Source organism: Cucurbita moschata, unplaced genomic scaffold, assembly GCF_002738365.1.
Source record: "Cucurbita moschata cultivar Rifu unplaced genomic scaffold, Cmos_1.0 Cmo_Scf00166, whole genome shotgun sequence".
Classification (NCBI taxonomy): Eukaryota; Viridiplantae; Streptophyta; class Magnoliopsida; order Cucurbitales; family Cucurbitaceae; genus Cucurbita; species Cucurbita moschata.
The window spans coordinates 142,366-151,171 of NW_019268682.1; the positions used below are offsets into that span (position 1 = coordinate 142,366).

Consider the following 8,806-nt stretch of genomic DNA (forward strand, 5'->3'; position numbering starts at 1 on the left):
CATGCTTGTCCAGGGCATGTTGCCCATGGCCGCATGCCCATGACAAGCCAAACCCTTGTCATGTCTTTGCATTCTAGTGTCTTTCCTTTTGTAATTCTAGAGCGTATGACACCTCAAAAATATCATGTCTAGACCTGCCAAAACTAAAATGGCCCAGAATGTACTATAGGGGGATATGACTAGTCGTCAACTTCTCCCTACCCAAGGTTATATATGCTAAGCCGTTGTTATCTTTCTCTTGCTTGCTTATATAACGTCTCTTTCTAAAATCTCTCTTTCTAAAATCTCTCTCTCTCTCCTCATTTTCTAAAACCTTCTTTTAAAATCGAGGCTAGAGGTTCGACCGTACGTCGCTTGGCCGTAGGCGACGCAAGAACAAATTGACTTAACTCACTTGCCGCTGGAGAGTGAGTGCCGCACAATCGCTAGTCCGCTACCTTCAAAAGTGCGATTGTGTCACTTGGCACTCAGAAGGGGTCGATAGTGAGATCCCACATCGACTAGAGAGGTAAAGAAACATTTCTTGCAAGGGTCTGAAAACCTATCCATAGTAGATTCAGTTTAAAACCGTGAGAGATACCGAGACGTAACGAACGAAAGCAGACAATATCAACTAACGGTAGTCTTGGATTGTAACAAAATATTGGCTGGAATAGCTCAGTTTGCACCAGGTTGGATGTTCAAGCCCTCCTTCTAGCGATGTGTGAATGAAGCGTGCCTTATAATTGTGTTTGGTACTTCTCCCTGGTACAAATTTTCAATCAACATCGATTTGGGATGGTCTCATATACGAGAACTGACAAAACAATCATGTTTTGACGCTTTTAATGTTCCCAATTGATATCCACCACGGAACGAGTTCCCTTTCTTAGCGTTGAAAAGTTAGACACGAGCCCATAACAGTGGTAGTAGATATTATCCACTTTGCCACGAGTTTTGCCTAACCAATAAACACCGATGGATGTTAGAAGTGGAATTTGAACCCATGCCCTCTTACGAGGACCAGAACTTGGCTGACGCGTTTTAAAACTGTTTGGCTGACGACGATACGTAACGGATTAAAATAGATAATATCTACTGGCTGTTGGAGAGAGAAACGAAACAATCCTAATAAGGGTTCGAAAACCTCTCCCTAATAGGCTAGGCGCGTTTTAAAACTGTGAGGCTCATGGCAATACCTACTGGGCAAGAATGAACAATGTCTACTGGCAGTGGGTTTAGAATTTTACAAATGAAATAAGAGCTAGCCACTAGGCGATGTGCTAGTGAGGATGCTTGGCACTCAGAAGGGATCGATAGTGAGATCCCATATCGATTAGAGAGGTGAAGAAACATTTCTTGCAAGGGTCTGAAAACCTATCCATAGTAGATTCGGTTTAAAACCGTGAGGGAGATATCGAGACGGAACGAACGAAAGCAGACAATATCAACTAATGGTGGTCTTGGATTATAGCAAATGATTGGCTGGAATAGCTCAGTTGGTTAGAGCCTGTCAAGGTCGGAGGTTCAAGCCCTCCTTTTAGCGATGTGTGTATGAAGCAAGCCTTATAACTACTGGGCAAGAATGAACAATGTCTACTGGCAGTGGGTTTAGAATTTTACAAATGAAATAAGAGCTAGCCACTAGGCGATGTGCTAGTGAGGATGCTTCGCACTCAGAAGGGATCGATAGTGAGATCCCACATCGATTAGAGAGGTGAAGAAACATTTCTTGCAAGGGTCTGAAAACCTATCCATAGTAGATTCGGTTTAAAACCGTGAGGGAGATATCGAGACGTAACGAACGAAAGCAGACAATATCAACTAATGGTGGTCTTGGATTATAGCAAATGATTGGCTGGAATAGCTCAGTTGGTTAGAGCCTGTCAAGGTCGGAGGTTCAAGCCCTCCTTTTAGCGATGTGTGTATGAAGCAAATGATTGGCTGGAATAGCTCAGTTGGTTAGAGCCTGTTAAGGTCGGAGGTTCAAGCCCTCCTTTTAGCGATGTGTGTATGAAGCAAGCCTTATAATTGTGTTTGGTTCTTATCCTCCCTGGTAGAAATTTTCAATCAACATCGATTTGTGATGGTCTCGTGTACGAGAACTAACTAAACAATCATGTTTTGACACTTTTAAAAAGCAGTGCTGAGTTCAAAATTGATATCCACCACGAAACCAGTTCCACTTCTTAGCGTAGAAAATTTCGACACAATCCCATAACGGTTGTTAGTAGATACTATCCACTTTGGCACGGTATTAGTAGATAATTATCAACTCTGGAATGAGTTTTGCCTACAATAAACATGGATGGATGTCATCAGAAGTGGGATTTGAACCCACGCCCTCTTACGAGAACCAAAACGTGAGTCTGGCGCCTTAGACCACTTGGCCATCCTGACTACTAATTGTCCATTCCTAGATTGGTTTGGGAGGGGAATTTATCATTCCGTATATGGGTGTGTAAACGTCTCCCAAGTAGACGCGTTTTAAAACTGTGAGGCTGACGATGATACGTAACGGATTAAAATAGATAATATCTACTGGCTGTTGGAGAGAGGAACGAAACAATCCTAATAAGGGTGCGAAAACCTCTCCCTAATAGGCGCATTTTAAAACTGTGAGGCTCATGGCAATACGTACTGGGCAAGGATGAACAATGTCTGCTGGCAGTGGGCTTGGACTTTTACAAATGAACTCAGAGCTAGTCACTAGGCGATGTGCCAGTGAGGACTCTTGGCACTCACAAGGGGTCGATAGTGAGATCCCACATCGATTAGAGAGTTGAAGAAACATTTCTTGCAAGGGTCTGAAAACCTATCCATACTAGATTCGGTTTAAAATTGTGAGGGAGATACCGAGACGTAACGAACGAAAGAAGACAATATCAAGTAACGGTGGTCTTGGATTGTAACAAATAATTGGCTGGAATAGCTTAGTTGGTTAGAGCGTGTGGCTGTTAACCACAAGGTCAAAGGTTCAAGCCCTCCTTCTAGCGATGTGTGAATTAAGCATGCCTTATAATATTAAGCATGCCTTATAATTGTGTTTGATGCTTCTCCTCCCTAGTAGAAATTTTCAATCAACATCGATTTGTGAAGGTCTCATGAGAACTAACTAAACAATCATGTTTTGACAATCACCACGGAACTAGTTCCATTTTTTTATCGTTGAAAATTTCAACACAATCCCGTAACAGTTGTTAGTAGATATTATCCACTTTGGCACGAGTTTTGCCTAACAATAAACATGGATGGATGTCAGAAGTGGGATTTGAACCCACGCCCTCTTACGTGGACCAGAACTTGAGTCTGTCGCCTTAGACCACTCAGCCATCCTGACCACTAATTGTGCATTCCTAGATTGGTTTGGGAGAGGAATTTATCATTTCACATATGGGTGTGTAAACATCTCCCAAGTAGACGCGTTTTAAAACTGTGAGGCTGACGACGATACGTAACGGATTAAAATAGATAATATCTACTAGCTGTTGGAGGGAGGAACGAAACAATCCTAATAAGGGTGCGAAAACCTCTTCCTAATAGGCGCGTTTTAAATCTGTGAGACTCATGGCAATACCTACTGGGCAAGGATGAACAATGTCTGCTGGTTGTGGGCTTGGACTTTTACAAATGAAATCAGAGCTAGTCACTAGGCGATGTGCCAGTGAGGACGCTTGGTACTCAGAAGGGGTCGATAGTGAGATCCCACATCGATTAGAGAGGTGAAGAAACATTTCTTGCAAGGGTTTGAAAACCTATCCATAGTAGATTCGGTTTAAAACCGTGAGGGAGATACCGAGACGTAACGAACGAAAGCAGACAATATCAACTAACGGTGGTCTCGGATTGTAGCAAATGATTGGCTGGAATAGCTTAGTTGGTTAGAGCGTGTGGCTGTTAACCACAAGGTCGGAGGGTCAAGTCCTCCTTCTAGCGATGTGTGAATGAAGCATGCCTTATAATTGTGTTTGGTGCTTCTCCTCCCCCCTAGTATAAATTTTCAATCAACATCGATTTGTGATGGTCTCGTGTAAGAGAACTAATTAAACAATCATATTTTGACACTTTTAAAAAGTAGTGCTGAGTTCACAATTGATATCCACCACGGAACGAGTTCCATTTCTTAGCTTTGACACTTTTAAAAAGTAGTGCTGAGTTCACAATTGATATCCACCACGGAACGAGTTCCATTTCTTAGCGTTGAAAAGTTCGACACAAGCCCGGTAGTAGATATTATCCACTTTGGTACGAGTTTGTCCTAACAAAATAACATGGATGGATGTAAAAAGTGGGATTTGAACCCACGCCCTCTTACGGGGACCAAAACTTGAGTTTAGTGCCTTAGACCACTCTACCATCCTGACAATTAATTGTGCATTCCTTGATTGTTTTGGGAGGGGAATTTATCATTCCGTATATGGGTGTGTAAACGTCTCCCAGGTAGACGCGTTTTAAAATTGTGAGGCTGACGATGATACGTAACAGATTAAAATAGATAATATCTACTGGCTGTTGGAGAGAGGAACAAAACAATCCTAATAAGGGTGCGAAAACCTCTCCCTAATAGGCGCGTTTTAAAACTGTGAGGCTCATGGCAATACGTACTGGGCAAGGATGAACAATGTCTGCTGGCAGTGGGCTTGGACTTTTACAAATGAACTCAGAGCTAGTCACTAGGCGATGTGCCAGTGAGGACTCTTGGCACTCACGAGGGGTCGATAGTGAGATCCCACATCGATTAGAGAGGTGAAGAAACATTTCTTGCAAGGGACTGAAAACCTATCCATAGTAGATTCGGTTTAAAACCGTGAGGGAGATACCGAGACGTAACGAACGAAAGTAGAAAATATCAACTAACGGTGGTCTTGGATTGTAGCAAATGATTGGCTGGAATAGCTCAGTTGGTTAGAGCGTGTGGCTGTTAACCACAAGGTCAGAGGTTCAAGCCCTCCTTTTAGCGATGTGAGAACCCTGGTAAAAATTTTCAATCAACATCGATTTGTGATGGTCTCGAGAACTAACTAAACAATCATGTTTTGACACTTTTAAAAAGTAGTGTTGAGTACACAATTGATATCCACCACGGAACCAGTTCCATTTCTTAGCGTTGAAAATTTCAACACCATCCCATAACGGTTGTTAATAGATATTATCCACTTTGGCACGAGTTTTGCCTAACAATAAACAAGGATCGATGTCAGAAGTGGGATTTGAACCCACGCCCTCTTATGAGGACCAGAACTTAAGTCTGGCGCCTTAAACCACTCGGCCATCCTGACTACTAATTGTGCATTCCTGGATTGGTTTGGGAGGGGAATTTATCATTCCGTATATGGGTGTGTAAACGTCTCCCAAGTAGACGCGTTTAAAAACTGTGAGGCTGACGACGATACATAACGAATTAAAATAGATAATATCTACTGGCTGTTGGAGAGAGGAACGAAACAATCCTAATAAGGGTGCGAAAACCTCTCCCTAATAGGCGCGTTTTAAAACTGTGAGGCTCATGGCAATACGTACTGGGCAAGGATGAACAATGTCTGCTGGCAGTGGGCTTGGACTTTTACAAATGAACTCAGAGCTAGTCACTAGGCGATGTGCCAGTGAGGACTCTTGGCACTCACGAGGGGTCGATAGTGAGATCCCACATCGATTAGAGAGGTGAAGAAACATTTCTTGCAAGGGTCTGAAAACCTATCCATAGTAGATTCGGTTTAAAACCGTGAGGGAGATACCGAGACGTAACGAACGAAAGTAGAAAATATCAACTAACGGTGGTCTTGGATTGTAGCAAATGATTGGCTGGAATAGCTCAGTTGGTTAGAGCGTGTGGCTGTTAACCACAAGGTTGGAGGTTCAAGCTCTCCTTTTAGCAGATGTGAGAATGAAGCATGCCCTATAATTGTGTTTGATGCTTCTCCTCCCTGGTAAAAATTTTCAATCAACATCGATTTGTGATGGTCTCGAGAACTAACTAAACAATCATGTTTTGACACTTTTAAAAAGTAGTGTTGAGTACACAATTGATATCCACCACGGAACCAGTTCCATTTCTTAGCGTTGAAAATTTCAACACCATCCCATAACGGTTGTTAATAGATATTATCCACTTTGGCACGAGTTTTTGCCTAACAATAAACAAGGATCGATGTCAGAAGTGGGATTTGAACCCACGCCCTCTTATGAGGACCAGAACTTAAGTCTGGCGCCTTAAACCACTCGGCCATCCTGACTACTAATTGTGCATTCCTGGATTGGTTTGGGAGGGGAATTTATCATTCCGTATATGGGTGTGTAAACGTCTCCCAAGTAGACGCGTTTAAAAACTGTGAGGCTGACGACGATACATAACGAATTAAAATAGATAATATCTACTGGCTGTGTGAGAGAGGAACGAAACAATCCTAATAAGGGTGCGAAAACCTCTTCCTAATAGGCGCGTTTTAAAACTGTGAGGCTCATGGCAATACCTACTGGGCAAGGATGAACAATGTCTGCTGGCAGTGGGCTTGGACTTTTACAAATGAAATCAGAGCTAGTCACTAAGCGATGTGCCAGTGAGGACGCTTGGCACTCAGAAAGGGTCGATAGTGAGATCCCACATCGATTAGAGAGGTGAAGAAACATTTCTTGCAAGTGTCTGAAAACCTATCCATAGTAGATACAGTTTAAAACCGTGAGGGAGATACCGAGACGTAATGAACGAAATCAGACAATATCAACTAATGGTGGTCTTGGATTATAGCACATGATTGGTTGGAATAGCTCAGTTGGTTAGAGCGTGTGGCTGTTAACCACAAGGTTGGAGGTTCAAGCTCTCGTCATAGCAGATGTGTGAATGAAGCATGCCTTATAATTGATGTGTGATAAAAATTTTCAATCAACATCGATTTGTGATGGTCTCGTGAACGAGAACTAACTAAACAATCATGTTTTGACACTTTTAAAAAGCAGTGCTGAGTTAAATTGATATCCACCACGGAACGAGTTCCATTTCTTAGCGGTGAAAATTTCAACACAATCCCATAACGGTTGTTAGTAGATATTATCCACTTTTGCACGAGTTTTTCCTAACAATAAACATGGATGGATGTCAGAAGTGGGATTTGAACCCACGCCCTCTTACGAGGACCAGAACTTGAGTCTGGCGCCTTAGACCACTCGGCCATCCTGACCACTAATTGTGCATTCCTGGATTGGTTTGGGATGGAAATTTATCGTTCCGTATATGGGTGTGTAAACGTCTCCCAAGTAGACGCGTTTAAAAACTGTGAGGCTGACGACGATACGTAACGGATTAAAATAGATAATATCTACTGGCTGTTGGAGAGAGAAACGAAACAATCCTAATAAGGGTGCGAAAACCTCTCCCTAATAGGCGCGTTTTAAAACTGTGAGGCTCATGGCAATACCTACTGGGCAAGGATGAACAATGTCTGGTAGTAGTGGGCTTGGACTTTTACAAATGAAATCAGAGCTTGTCACTAGGCGATGTACCAGTGAGGACGCTTGGCACTCAGAAGGGGGTCGATAGTGAGATCCCACATCGATTAGAGAGGTGAAGAAACATTTCTTGCATGGGTCTGAAAACCTATCCATAGTAGAATCGGTTTAAAACCGTGAGGGAGATACCAAGACGTAACGAACGGAAGCAGACAATATCAACTAATGGTGGTCTTGGATTGTAGCGAATGATTGGCTGGAATAGCTTAGTTGGTTAGAGTGTGTGGCTGAAGCATGCCTTATAATTGTGTTTGGTGCTTCTCCTCCCTAGTAGAAATTTTCAATCAACATCGATTTGTGATGGTCTCGTGTACGAGAACTAACTAAACAATCATGTTTTGACACTTTTAAAAAGTAGTGCTGAGTACACAATTGATATCCACCAAGGAACGAGTTCCATTTCTTAGCGTTGAAAAGTTCGACACAAGCCCGGTAGTAGATATTATCCACTTTGGTACGAGTTTTGCCTAACAAAATAACATGGATGGATGTCAAAAGTGGGATTTGAACCCACGCCCTCTTACGAAGACCAGAACTTGAGTCTGGCATCTTAGACCACTCGACCATCCTGACTACTAGTTGTGCATTCCTTGATTGTTTTAGGAGGGGAATTTATCATTCCGTATACGGGTGTGTAAACGTCTCCCAAGTAGACGCGTTTTAAAATTGTGAGGCTGACGACGATACGTAACGGATTAAAATAGATAATATCTACTGGCTGTTGGAGAGAGGAACGAAACAATCTTAATAATGGTGCGAAAACTTCTCCCTAATAGGCGCGTTTTAAAACTGTGAGACTCATGGCAATACCTCCTAGGCAAGAATGAACAATGTCTGTTAGTAGTGGGCTTGGTGTTTTACAAATGAAATCAGAGCTAGTTACTAGGCGATGTGCCAGTGAGGACTCTTGGCATTCAGAAGTAGTTGATAGTGAGATCCCAGATCATGAACAATGTCTGCTAGCAGTGGGCTTGGACTTTTACAAATGAAATCAGAGCTAGTTACTTGGCACAACAAATGAAATCAGAGCTAGTTACTTGGCACAACAAATGAAATCAGAGCTAGTTACTAAGCGATGTGCCAGTGAGGACTCTTGGCATTCAGAAGGAGTTGATAGTGAGATCCCAGATCATGAACAATGTCTGCTAGCAGTGGGCTTGGACTTTTACAAATGAAATTAGAGCTAGTTACTAGGTGATTTGCCAGTGAAGACTCTTGGCATTCAGAAGGAGTTGATAGTGAGATCCCAGATCGATTAGAGAGAACGACGATGCGTAACGGATTAAAGTAGATAATATCTATTGACTGTTGGAGAGAGGAACGA

General features: G+C 42.5%; 10 non-coding genes across 10 annotated transcripts; 4 read left to right on the forward strand and 6 right to left on the reverse strand.

Moving 5' to 3' along the window:
* Positions 1-2,295: 2,295 nt before the first annotated feature.
* Positions 2,296-2,379, reverse strand: TRNAV-CAC. The gene has a single exon. It is a non-coding gene; the product is annotated as a tRNA-Val (tRNA).
* A 522-nt stretch (positions 2,380-2,901) lies between these two features.
* Positions 2,902-2,975, forward strand: TRNAN-GUU. Its single transcript has one exon. It is a non-coding gene; the product is annotated as a tRNA-Asn (tRNA).
* Positions 2,976-3,235: 260 nt separating this feature from the next.
* TRNAL-CAA lies at positions 3,236-3,319 on the reverse strand. The gene has a single exon. It is a non-coding gene; the product is annotated as a tRNA-Leu (tRNA).
* A 522-nt stretch (positions 3,320-3,841) lies between these two features.
* On the forward strand, positions 3,842-3,915 carry TRNAN-GUU. Its single transcript has one exon. It is a non-coding gene; the product is annotated as a tRNA-Asn (tRNA).
* Positions 3,916-4,865: 950 nt separating this feature from the next.
* On the forward strand, positions 4,866-4,939 carry TRNAN-GUU. Its single transcript has one exon. It is a non-coding gene; the product is annotated as a tRNA-Asn (tRNA).
* A 235-nt stretch (positions 4,940-5,174) lies between these two features.
* On the reverse strand, positions 5,175-5,258 carry TRNAL-UAA. Its single transcript has one exon. It is a non-coding gene; the product is annotated as a tRNA-Leu (tRNA).
* Positions 5,259-5,780: 522 nt separating this feature from the next.
* TRNAN-GUU lies at positions 5,781-5,854 on the forward strand. Its single transcript has one exon. It is a non-coding gene; the product is annotated as a tRNA-Asn (tRNA).
* A 274-nt stretch (positions 5,855-6,128) lies between these two features.
* Positions 6,129-6,212, reverse strand: TRNAL-UAA. The gene has a single exon. It is a non-coding gene; the product is annotated as a tRNA-Leu (tRNA).
* Positions 6,213-7,070: 858 nt separating this feature from the next.
* TRNAL-CAA lies at positions 7,071-7,154 on the reverse strand. The gene has a single exon. It is a non-coding gene; the product is annotated as a tRNA-Leu (tRNA).
* An 817-nt stretch (positions 7,155-7,971) lies between these two features.
* On the reverse strand, positions 7,972-8,055 carry TRNAL-CAA. The gene has a single exon. It is a non-coding gene; the product is annotated as a tRNA-Leu (tRNA).
* Between the last annotated feature and the right edge of the window lie 751 nt (positions 8,056-8,806).